Raw genomic sequence first — 13,919 nt, 5'->3', positions numbered from 1 at the left:
TGGATTAAGAGTAATCCTAATTGGGCTAATTGAGTTGGACTAAAGTTAATTCATGTGTTCAATGAGTCTAATCTAGATTATGACTCATTGAATCAATTTAATTAAATGAATTAGATTCATTATATTAAATTGGCTTGAATTAAATGGTTGGATTAGATCAACCATGAGAGAGATTAAGTCAAGTTTGACTTGACTTGAGAGGAAGAGGAAAAGTCAAGTTTGACTTGACTATTTGCCACATCATTAGTGATTTGACATTAGGAGGACTAATGATTATGTGCCACATCATCAAAGTGTGCCACCTCATGGGGGTTACAAAGCTATTCTCTTTAATGGCTACATTTAATGAGGATGGGGGTTGCACCTTGTGAAGGTGGCCGACCACTTATGGGGAATGAATTGGATTCATTTCATTGAAGGCACATTCAATTCATCCTCTTCCTCAAGCTCTCCCTCTCCATCTCCTCCTCTACCATTGCTGAGATCCTTTGGAGTGCTAGGACACTCTAAGGCTCTCTCTCCATTGAGTTGTTTGTGTGGATACATATAGAGAGTTGTCTACATTGACAACTTCGAGATCCGGCACCATTTGGACGAGTGAGAACGCGAAGGGCTTCGCTTCAAAGGTATAACCTTTTTCCCTTGTAGATCTAAGTGTAGATCTAGGTAAACTCGTACTAGTAGTTTTTCGAAAAATATTATTCTTTGCATGGATCCGTTATCTAGGGAGATTCGAGGCTTCCGCAACGCGAAAAGCGGTTTTCGCGTCCCGAAAATCCCAACATTTTAGCCATGGTTTTTGTGTTAGAATGTCAAGTAGTCAGTGATCTGAAAGCTCACATTAATTTTTTTTAAGAAGTATTTATCAAATAAGAACTCATTGATGGATCTTATCATGCGCTTCAATAGGGCATTGTGACAACAAAGACACACTGAGTTAGTTGCTGACCATATTGATATGATCGAGCAACCAAAGATTAAGATAAACTCTCCTATGGAAACTCAAATGGTTAAGGTGTACACAAAAAGGAAATGGTTAGATTTTCAAAGTGAAGTGAGTGTGAGTCATGGTTTTTACGTGCAACAAGCATCTATAGGTGGTGATTTAGTAGGTTATCATGTCATGAAGTTTCAAAGTGGTTCATTCGTAAAACCAAGGGTCCTCACACATGATAAATATATAGAGTACAAATCCTATTGTTGTAGAAAATTTGAGTTCGAGGGCATTCCATATAGGCATATGTTAGCTTTTTTATGTATCAACCAAGTGTTTCTACAGCCTGATAAGTACATACTCAACAGATGGACAAGAAATGGCAAGGTTAGTCCAATCTATACTTTTGGTGAGCAAACTTTCATTGGCAGTCCAGATACGAAATTGATAGAAAGACACTCGAGGTTGTCCTATAAAATTTCAGTAGTGATCGATGATGCATCTTTAACTGATGAGGGGATAAACTTCTTGGATGAACAATTCGATTGTATATACAGTAAAATTCAAAAGATAAACATTAGCAGAAAATATAACAATCAAAGTCAAAGGAAGAAAGCCATCGATGGTGCCCCTTCTATTGTTGATCCTTATTTAGTAAGGGCAAAGGGCTGTGGGAAAAGATTGAAATCTTCAAAAGAGATGTCAACCTCAAAGTCCAGGATATGTCGTGGATGTGGTCACCGAGGTGTCTCACACGACAATCATAATTGTCCATTATTGCAGCAAGGGTACGCGTCCATTAATTATGCATTTATAGTACAATTTTATTCCCGAATCAATCATTTTTATCCATTAATAGTAAACTTGATGACGAGTCGATTGCCAGATCAACTGCTACAGAGAAAGATAATACCAATGATGACGAATCATATAAAGAAGATTTGGCATCTATAGTTGGCACTTTCAAAGTTTTATTTCACTTTAATATTGGACCTAAATAAATTTTAGCGTATAATTATCTTTGTTATTGTAGGTTCTAACAACTTGCCCTTTGAGTTATGAGGCAAGGTTTTCCAAACTCTCGGTGAGCGGTTATTACTTATTATAGATGGTTTTTCTTCTACTCTAAATCTTACGCTGTTATTCTATTAATAATCAGAGATATATTATATAAAGCCTAACTTTTTGTTATAACAAATTATTTTTTCGATTGAACTTGCTTCCATCACCATCCCTCTTTCAACCAATTATTATTTGATGGGTCTCCAAAAATTATATAAGTGACCATTGAATTATTAATAGAGATTATGACTTGTTAGCTGCATCGACAGTAGATCTCTACACTTTGTAGCAGATCATGTTAGAGTGTATACTAAAAGCCTAGCTTTTGGTATAAACATTTATCTAGAAATAAGAATCACATTGGTCAAATGTCTACATTTATGATAAATGTAGTTGCTCAATTAATTTATATTGTAGATAACATGGTGTGTGGTGTCACACACAGAAGATCATGTTATCGGTTCCTTATAAATTATAAACAGTAGCTCACGACTAAGATGGAAAGGAACAAACCATTGGAAGGTCGTAGTGTAATTAGGTGTTAGTTTATCTTAACTATATAATTACACTAGTACACTTAGAGTGTATTGAGTAGGACCATATGAGGTCGTTCTTTTTATACTGACTTTATAAAGGAACAAAGACCTCAGTTATTATGGAAGTGTGTGCTCTTAATCCTAATAAAATAACAAGCACATATATTTGATATTTATTTCTTTAATTTATCAATGGGTGAGATTTAGTTCGATGAATCAATAAGCCCGATAAGTTGGGAAATGATATCACTTATAGTGTGTGTTGTTGATTATAGAAGGAAACTGTGTCCTAGTGATACTAGGTTGATAATGTCCTCAAGAGGAGCTCATAAGGATTGTCATGTTAAACCCTGCAGGTGGACTAAGTCCGACATGATAATAAGGTTGAGTGGTACTACTCTTGGACTAAGAAATTAATTAAATGAGTTGTCAGTAACTCACTTAATTAGTGGACATTCGATATCTTAAACACAGGGAGACTAACACACTCATAATAAGAAGGAGCCCAAAAATATAATTTGGGATTGGTGCGGTAGTTCAATAATAATTCTCTAGTGGAATGAATTGTTATTGATAAAATTAAGTTGTGTGTTCGGGGCGAACACGGGATGCTTAATTTTATCGGGAGACCAAAACCAATTCCTCCTCTCGGTCCATATCGTAGCCTCTTATTTATAGAGTTCTATACCCACCTATACCCACCTTCTATACCCACACAATAGGGGTCGGCCAAGCTAGCTTGGGAACAAGCTAGGGCCGGCCTAGGTATAAAATTGGGTGGCCGGCCCTAGCTTGAACCCAAGCTAGTGGGGGCCGGCCAAATTAAATTAATAAAGGGATTTTAATTTTAGTTTTATTATGTGGAAGAAATAATTTATTAAAGAGAATTAAAATTAAAATATCTCTCTTGTAAAAGATCTACAAAAGATTAAAGAAAGAGATTAGATCTCTTTCCTTATTTGTAGATTGGAGAGTTATTTTATTTTCTCTTTAAAAATTATCCACATGTTGATAAAATTAAAATTATAGAAATTTCCTTTTATCAACCATGAAGAGATTTTTAAAGAGAAATTTTATTTTTAAAATTTCCGGAAACAAATTAGGAAGTTTTAATTGTTGATTAAAACTTGTCCAATTTGCTCTCCAATGATGTGGTCGGCCATTGAAGTTGAATTTGGAAAATTTGTTTTATTTTTCTAAATTAAATCATGTCAAGGAAATTGAGGAAATTTTATTGTAATTAAATTTTCTAATTTGCCTAGGCCAAGGAATATAAAAGAAGGGGTGAGGATGCCTTCATGAGACACAACCTCTATTGTTTTCTCTCCCTCTTTTCCTTGGTGCTGTGGCCGGCCATCATCTCTTCTCTTCTTCCTCTTTGTGGTGGCCGAAACTCTCTATTGCTTGGAGGTCTTGTGGAGGCCGGATACTACTTGGAGAAGAAGAAGAAGAAGGAGAGGAAGCTTGCATCTCTTAGAGCTTGGTTGGTGTTTTTCTTCTTCCTTGGTGGAGCTTTCTTGTTTTGGCCGAACCTAGCTAGGAGGAGAAGAAGGTGCTTGGTGGTTTCTCATCTCGGAAGATCGTTGCCCACACAACGTCCGAGGTTAGAAGAGGAATACGGTAGAAGATCAAGAGGTTTTTCTACAAGGTATAACTAGTAATTTTTCTTTCCGCATCATGCTAGTTATTTATGGAAATAATACCAAATACAAGAGGCTTACGTTCTAGTATTTCGAATATGTTTTTCGAAGTTGTGTTCTTTTGTTTTCTTTCTTTTCCTTGTGATTTGATTGTTCTCTTTGGTTAACCTAAAGTTATTTTAGGAAATTAAATATTAGCTTTCTATTAAAGGTTTTGTCTAGTCGGTGGTGGTTGCTCCCATATCCAAGAAGGTCATGTGCCTCGCCACGTCAGTACTGGGAACCTTTATGGAAATTAATATTTAATGGAATTAATAACTTAAGGAGACTTGTTACGTTCCGCAGGAGATCCAAGTCAAAACCTAAAAGAACAAATAGATTATGTTTTGGATCAAACGTGTTAAGTTCCGCAGGCGATCCAAAATTTAATTTAAAAGAACACATGGTAGCTAGGAAAAGGTTCAGACCTTTGTACAAAATTTTTGTACAGTGGAACCTCTAGGTTTTCCGAGTAGCAACCAACAATTGGTATCAGAGCTAGGGTTTTGCCTCTGTGTATTTGGTATTAGTTTAATCATGCACATGTCATACATAATTTATGCAGGATAATAGTAGGATGTGCTAACTTTGTGGATGCAGGATCCAACTATTATGGCTTATAGTTATTATGTGTGTGATTGGACCCTTGGACATGTCAAGGGCATTTTATTGTATGTGCATGATTGTATTATAAAATACAGCAGGTGCTGTATTTAGTTTTATTAGGATTTTATTTTTGATCTAGATACATGTACATTCCTTTTATGGAATATAGGATCAAAATGTAAAATTCTATTTATGTCGCAGATCGAATCTTGCAAAGCGTGGAACCTTCTGAGGACCAGAGGCGCAGCGGAACTAGGAGCAAGATGGATGCGACAGCTAAACCCGGTGGCGGTGGCCAAATATGGCAGCAGCTTGGGATGACAACACACGGAGGACAACTAGAGATAAAAGCCATAATAGTTGAAAATTAGATTTTCTATTTATTGCTTTTATATTATGCTATGTGTGCATGTTAGTAGGCTAGCATAGTTAAAAATTCCTCGTTTATAAATAACTAAGTGGGAGAGGGATTTTTAAATAAATCCCATGGTCTCCATTACTGGTTTGTAAGTGATGCAAACAAGCTTGCGCGTTGGCTCTGAGTGCCTTCCTCCATAACGGATGAGCTTGTTTGTGGATCACTAGAACAGACTTCCAATTTTGGATGACTATAGGAAGTTAATTAAGAGCGTGTGATCTTCCCCAACGGAAGGGGCATAATCTTATTAATGGACTTAGTGTTAAGTAATGGTATACATTTAGGCATGTCTAATAGTATCCTCCCCATCGGAGTCACTGCTATTATTTGTGTGACCGAAGAAAACCAACTATTAATTTGTCAAATAAAAAGGTTGACAAGATAATAAAATTAAAAACCCCTCTTACAAATGTTTGATTTTGTATATGTCCACACTAACGTGGCATACAAAATTCACGGTGTTTGAGGTAATTTTATTTGTCATAAAGATTTATTGACAAGATAATTAATGGGTAAAACTCTCCTCTTACAAATGTTTAAATTTTGTATACGTCCACACTAACGTGGCATGCAAAATTCACGGTGTTTGAGGTGTTGGTGAATTTAAATAATATTGTTTGAGGAATCAATGTTATTTTAAATTCAAAGAGTTTTGACCAAACATTTGATCAAAGACAGACCAACTATAAATTTTAATAATTATACAGTAACGTAGACAAGATAATACAATTAATGAATAAAATCTCCCCTTCGATTTTGTATATACAAAATTCATGGAGATTTTAAGGAGTTGATCTTGACCAAATATTTTGTGATTCTTAGGATGTTTGTCAATCCCTAGTAGTCATACTATAGAAAAGACTTAGTAGTCCCAATTGTAATGATTGGAAATAGGACTTGGACATTAAGGTAGACTGTCTTCTTAGAACTAAGAACAATTTAGGTGTATTTAATTCATTAGTTGAAACATGTCTAGTGGTGTTATCTACCAGAACCTGGAGTGTAGATACAAGATGCCATTAATCATGTCTGTAATTCAGGGTTCCAGGAAACCCGACAACTAAATGAAAGGTAAATCACCGTCCACATGAGCACTACTGTAAAAGTGGTAGTTGTTGCAGTGGGAGATGTTTATCCTTTGATAAGAATAAAATATGGATTTTAAGTAATTGTCTTTACGTACCAAGTTTAGAAAGAACCTGATTTCAGTTTCTAAACTATTATAGATATTGTGTCTATTTTGATAACAAAGATGTTATCAAGAAAAATAAGGAAATTATCTATTCTGGTATGATGGTTGACAATTTATAATCCAATAACTCCCACGATGCAACAAATAGAAATTAGTAACACATCTTTTAATTTTAAGAGAAAGCAACCTTCAGAAAAGAACCAATTATATCTTTGGCGTCTAAAAGCTAGGTTATACTTGAGTAGGATTCATTGGTAGCTGATGAACTTTTGGGTTCATTAGTAGTGGAAATCTTTCCAACCTACGAGTCTTACTTGGAAGGAAAAATAACCAAGAAGCTTTTAAGTCTAAGGGGTATGGAGTCAAAGATATATTGGAATTAGTTCATTCTGATTTGTGTGATCCTATGAGCATCCAGGCAAGAGGTTGTTTCAAATATTTCATCTATTTTATAGACAACTATTTGAGATACGGATATATTTACTTGATGTGTCGCAAGTCTAAGTGCTTTGATTAGTTCAAAGAGTACGAGGCTGATGTGGAGAAACAACAAAGTAAAAGTCACTATGGTAAGAACATAGTGGCAAGTACCTTTTGGGAGAATTTAGGAGTCACTTATCAGAAGTAGGGATTCAATCCCAACTAACTGCACCTGGTACACCCCAATAGAATGGTGTAGAAAGAAGGTAAAGGACTCTTATGGAATAATTAGATAGATGATGAGTTATTCAGAAAATTACCAAATTTGTTTTAAGGATAAACTCTGGAAACGAAAGTGAACATAGTACCTTCCAAGTTAGAACTCTCTACTCATATAGAATTGCTGAATAGGTGAAAACCTATTTTGAAGCATATTCGGATTCGGGAAATCTAGCACATATGTTATAGAGAGACAATGATAAGTTGGATAGGAGTTCACTTGTTTGTAAGATATCCTAGATAAACAAAAGTAGGTTTATAGTCTTAAAAATCAGAAGGTCATTGTTAGCATCAATGACTGATTTTTAGAAAAGGACTATGAACCACGTGCTCATAAGTAAATTTGTTCTTAAGGAAATAATAAAGGACATGTCTAACCTAGTACCAACTGTACAAGATGAGAAACTACAAGAAAACTGCAACACGTATCACAAATGATACACAATTAAAGAAAGTGCCTTGTCATAGTGGGAGGGTTGTTAGGCAACCTAAAAAGATTCATGTTTTGGGAGAGTTTTTGGACTCGATCCCTGGAGGAAATGAACCTGATCTCCGGACATATGACAATGCACTCCAAGATAAAGATGCAATATCTTGGCAAAGAGTAATGAATAACAGAATTAGAATATATGTATTCTAATAAAATCTGGAAACTTGTAGAACCACCAAATGGTGTAAAAGCCTTTGGGTATAAAAAGGTTTATAATAGGAAAAGAGGGATAGACAGGAAGGTAGAAACTTTCAAAGCAAGGTTAGATGAAAAAGGAAACTTTTTCACTGGTAGCCATGCTTAAGTCTATCCGGATTCTTTTATCTATTTGGCAAGTGGATGTCAAGACAGCATTCCTTAATGGAAATCTTGAAGAAAGCATCCATATAAAGCAACCAGAAGGGTTCATTGCAAAGGGCTAAGAGCATCTTGTGTAAAGCTCAATCAGTCTATGGACTGAGGCAAAGCTTCAAGGTCTTGGAACATCCGGTTTATCAAAGTAATTCAGATCTATGGATTTAGTAACCGGATAAGTCTTGTGTATACAAAAGATATGATGGAAACGTGGTGGTATTTCTTGTACTATACTTAGATAATATTTTTGGTAGTTGGAAACAATATCAAAATGTTGTCAGAAGTAAGGGTATGGTTGTCCAAACAATTCGATATAAAGGACTTGGGAGAATGTATATATTCTTGAGATCAAAGCAATAAGGGATCGCAAGAAAAGAATATTTTACTTATCCCAAGCTTCATACATCGAAAAAATCCTTGCTCGTTTTAAGCATACACAACTCCAAGAAAGGTTTCTTACCTTTTCAGGATGGAGTAACTTTATCTAAAGATATGTCTCTGTAGACATCAAAGGAGATAAAGGAAATAAAGGCAGTTATTCTATGGCTGTTGGAAGCCTAATGTATGCTATGCACGAGATCAAAATCTGTTTTGCAAAGGGCATAGTTAGCAGATATCAAAGTAACCCTGGACAAGGACAGTGGACTGCAGTAAAGCATATATTGTAGTACCTTAGAGGCACTAGAGATTATATGCTAGCTTACAAGGCAGTTAATTTAGTCCTTGTGGGTTGCATGGATTTTGACTTCCAATCGGATAGGGACAATAATAAGTCGACCTCGGGGTTTTGTGTTTACTTTAGGAGGTAAAGTCATAACTATGGAAGAGTGATAAGCATAGGTATTTTTCTGGACTCCACCATAAAAGCTTAGTATATGGCAAGCCTCTGAGGTAGCCATAAAAGCTGAATGACTCAATAACCTCAAGATAGACTTAGATATGATTTCTAGTTTGTCCAAAGATTATTACAATTTATTGTAATAATATTGGTGCAGTAGCAAACTCGAAGAAACCATAAGTCTATAAAGGCAAGTAAACACAATAGAGCGCAAGTACCACCCAATACGAGAAATCGTATAAACGAGGAGAAGTTGTTGCTACCTAGATTGCATCAGGTGATGACCTATAGATCCTTCCACCGAGGTCCTTAAGGCAAGAGCTTTTGATGGACATGTTGAAGGGTTAGGAATCAGATGTATGGCAGTAGATATAGCAGCTTAGTCTTTTAGTATAAGTGGGAGATTGTTAGAGTGTATACTAAAAGCCTAGCTTTTGGTATAAACATTTATCTAGAAATAAGAATCACATTGGTCAAATGTCTACATTTATGATAAATGTAGTTGCTCAATTAATTTATATTGTAGATAACATGGTGTGTGGTGTCACATACAGAAGATCATGTTATCGGATCCTTATAAATTATAAACAGTAGCTCACGACTAAGATGGAAAGGAACAAACCATTGGAAGGTCGTAGTGTAATTAGGTGTTAGTTTATCTTAACTATATAATTACACTAGTACACTTAGAGTGTATTGAGTAGGACCATATGAGGTCGTTCTTTTTATACTGACTTTATAAAGGAACAAAGACCTCAGTTATTATGGAAGTGTGTGCTCTTAATCCTAATATAATAACAAGCACATATATTTGATATTTATTTCTTTAATTTATCAATGGGTGAGATTTAGTTCGATGAATCAATAAGCCCGATAAGTTGGGAAATGATATCACTTATAGTGTGTGTTGTTGATTATAGAAGGAAACTGTGTCCTAGTGATACTAGGTTGATAATGTCCTCAAGAGGAGCTCATAAGGATTGTCATGTTAAACCCTGTAGGTGGACTTAGTCCGACATGATAATAAGGTTGAGTGGTACTACTCTTGGACTAAGAAATTAATTAAATGAGTTGTCAGTAACTCACTTAATTAGTGGACATTCGATATCTTAAACACAGGGAGACTAACACACTCATAATAAGAAGGAGCCCAAAAATGTAATTTGGGATTGGTGCGGTAGTTCAATAATAATTCTCTAGTGGAATGAATTGTTATTGATAAAATTAAGTTGTGTGTTCGGGGCGAACACGGGATGCTTAATTTTATCGGGAGACCAAAACCAATTCCTCCTCTCGGTCCCTATCGTAGCCTCTTATTTATAGAGTTCTATACCCACCTATACCCACCTTCTATACCCACACAATAGGGGCCGGCCAAGCTAGCTTGGGAACAAGCTAGGGCCGGCCTAGGTATAAAATTGGGTGGCCGGCCCTAGCTTGAACCCAAGCTAGTGGGGGCCGGCCAAATTAAATTTAAAAGGGATTTTAATTTTAGTTTTTATTATGTGGAAGAAATAATTTATTAAAGAGAATTAAAATTAAAATATCTCTCTTGTAAAAGATCTACAAAAGATTAAAGAAAGAGATTAGATCTCTTTCCTTATTTGTAGATTGAAGAGTTATTTTATTTTCTCTTTAAAATTATCCACATGTTGATAAAATTAAAATTATAGAAATTTCCTTTTATCAACCGTGAAGAGATTTTAAAGAGAAATTTTATTTTTAAAATTTCCGGAAACAAATTAGGAAGTTTTAATTGTTGATTAAAACTTGTCCAATTTGCTCTCCAATGATGTGGCCGGCCATTGAAGTTTAATTTGGAAAATTTGTTTTATTTTTCTAAATTAAATCATGTCAAGGAAATTGAGGAAATTTTATTGTAATTAAATTTCCTAATTTTCCTAGGCCAAGGAATATAAAAGAAGGGGTGAGGGTGCCTTCACAAGACACAACCTCTATTGTTTTCTCTCCCTCTTTTGTTCCTTGGTGTGGTCGGCCATCATCTCTTCTCTTCTTCCTCTTTGTGGTGGCCGAAACTCTCTATTGCTTGGAGCTCTTGTGGAGGCCGGATACTACTTGGAGAAGAAGAAGAAGAAGGAGAGGAAGCTTGCATCTCTTAGAGCTTGGTTGGTGGTTTTCTTCTTCCTTGGTGGAGCTTTCTTGTTTTGGCCGAACCTAGCTAGGAGGAGAAGAAGGTGCTTGGTGGTTTCTCATCTCGGAATATCGTTGCCCACACAACGTCCGAGGTTAGAAGAGGAATACGGTAGAAGATCAAGAGGTTTTTCTACAAGGTATAACTAGTAATTTTTCTTTCCGCATCATGCTAGTTATTTATGGAAATAATACCAAATACAAGAGGCTTACGTTCTAGTATTTCGAATATATTTTTCGAAGTTGTGTTCTTTTGTTTTCTTTCTTTTCCTTGTGATTTGATTGTTCTCTTTGGTTAACCTAAAGTTATTTTAGGAAATTAAATATTAGCTTTCTATTAAAGGTTTTGTCTAGTCGGTGGTGGTTGCTCCCATATCCAAGAAGGTCATGTGCCTCGCCACGTCAGTACTGGGAACCTTTTATGGAAATTAATATTTAATGGAATTAATAACTTAAGGAGACTTGGGTCGAACGTGTTAAGTTCCGCAGGAGATCCAAGTCAAAACCTAAAAGAACAAATAGATTATGTTTTGGATCAAACGTGTTAAGTTCCGCAGGCGATCCAAAATTTAATTTAAAAGAACACATGGTAGCTAGGAAAAGGTTCAGACCTTTGTACAAAATTTTTGTACAGTGGAACCTCTAGGTTTTCCGAGTAGCAACCAACAGATCATGTCTCTAAAATAGCTGGTACAATATGTAGCAGCTAATCTGCTCTAACTTCTACAGTGTGTAGCAGCTAAGCTTCAGAAACTGCTACACGTTGTAGCAGTTACATATGAAAAGTTGCTACAATTTGTAGCAGCTAATCCGCACTAACTTCTACAGAGTGAAGCAACTACTCTTGAGAAGTTGCTACATGTTGGAGAAGCTCACTTTATTACTGAATCTTGATAAATTTCAACTTATAATTATCTTTGTTGTTGCAAGTTCTAACAACACAACCATTGAATTATGAAGGTAGGGTTACAATGTGTCGGCGAGTGGTTATTAGTTAATATAGATGAATTTGACAACCTTGTTGGTTATTATAGATTGATTGAAAAACTTCTGTCATACTGTCAATATCATAACAGCCAAAAAGTGACATTTTGTATATAGAGCAGCGTATGTATATGCTCCCTTGCCTATAATGAGAGATCGTTCTAGCCGTTGGGTCGACCGAACCTTTGACGCTCCCTAGCTTATCTAGTATGATCAACCTGACCTTGTTCCACTGATGTTCATCCACCTGTTTGGTCAATGAACTCAAGATTTTGTCGACTGATCCCTTGGTCGAACATTCACTATGAGTCGATATGATCTATGGGGTTTGGTCGACTGATCCTAACATTCAGTTAACTGAATTAGGTAAAAATCTTAACTTGTAAAATGTTAGTTTCCATCAAAATAGAGTTAGAATAATAGGAAGATAAGGTATTTTGACAGTCCCTAGATTGTCCAATTCAAACTTTCTGAAGACCTTAGGTCAAACCGACACCTACTGTTCCCTCTTCGGGGAACGTATCTTCACCTACTCCTCTGAGTAGAGTTTGTCTTTTGCCAGACCAATCCTTCAGACTATCTTGACTTTTGCTCAGCATCCAATACTTCAGGACTTTATTCTGGATATTCGATTCATGACTCATCCAATCTTCCACCTAGTCATTGATTTGCCAAGACTTTACCCAATCCCCAAGATCAGGACTTCATTGCCTAACCGCAGCTATGACTTTCCACCTGCCTAGTCACAACTAGGACTTTCCTTTACTAAGATCACATAGGACTTTCCTACACACTTAGTTACACTTGTTAGATCACAAGACAGCTTAACTTTGGACTCCTTTCCCATTATCAAAATATAGGTTCGATCGTCTGGTACTCCCTGCAGCAACAATCTCCCCCTTTTTGATTATGACAACTTAGTTCAAAAGTTAAGTAAAATTATATAGCAGTTTAAGGAAAAAATATAGTAATTTAAAACTAAAGTAATTTAAACATAGAGAACTTTCATATTAATTTAATATTAAACTCAAAAACACTTGTTTAAGAATAAGTTTGAGTATTAAAGTAACTTTTATAGGAAAGATTAAGAAAATAATCTTTTTAATTTAGCTTCCCTTTAATTTATCACTCCCCCTTAACTTTTGATCATTCTCTCCCCCTTTGCCATTCATTGAAAACAATTTAGGGGAAAAAGAATAAAATACTTGATTAAAAATGAAATATTTTAGTTTTCCAAATACTTAGTTTTTGTAACTAAGGTTAATCTTGGAAAGAAAACTTATTATTTGAAAAAATACTTTAAAACAAACTTTGCTTTTGAGATATTAAAATTTTACTTTGAATAAATTTGAAAAGGAGAGTTAAAATATTTTCAAGTAGAATGTTTTACTAGAGTACTTTGTTTTGAAAAAGCTTACTTCAAGAACCTAATTGGATCTCAAACAAACTATCTTTTGAAAATACTTAGCATTTTTGTAAAAGCCATGAAAAAAAACTTGACTTTTTAAAATACTCATTTTTGAAAGATATCTTTTTAACGTGGACTTTAGCTTTTGAAAAGACTTAGTATCTTTGAAATGATACTTAAACACTTTAAAAAAGAACTTTGCTTTTAAAAACTTAAACAATTTAAAGTAGAACTTAGTTTAAAAAAAAACTTGACTTTTGAGAAACCTTTATATTTTTTCTTAGAAAAATAACTTACAAAAGGTTAGACTAATAGTATGAATATAACCCTAGGGTCTAAGAATGAGTAACAAAAGTAATTAAAAAAAACTTATATATTTTCTTAATTTTCCATCTCACACTTTCTAAGTTATTAAACATGTTAACATTATGAGTTTATGTGAGATAGAGCCGAGTTAATCTTAATTATGAAGTTTGAGAAGATTGCCTCTGAATTTGAAAAATATTTAAGTTTAAGAAAAAATATTCAGTTTGAATTTCAAAATATAATAAGATATTTAAGTTTGAAA

This window comes from Zingiber officinale, chromosome 3A, assembly GCF_018446385.1.
Source record: "Zingiber officinale cultivar Zhangliang chromosome 3A, Zo_v1.1, whole genome shotgun sequence".
Lineage (NCBI taxonomy): Eukaryota > Viridiplantae > Streptophyta > Magnoliopsida > Zingiberales > Zingiberaceae > Zingiber > Zingiber officinale.
Note: the sequence above shows the minus strand (reverse complement) of the source record.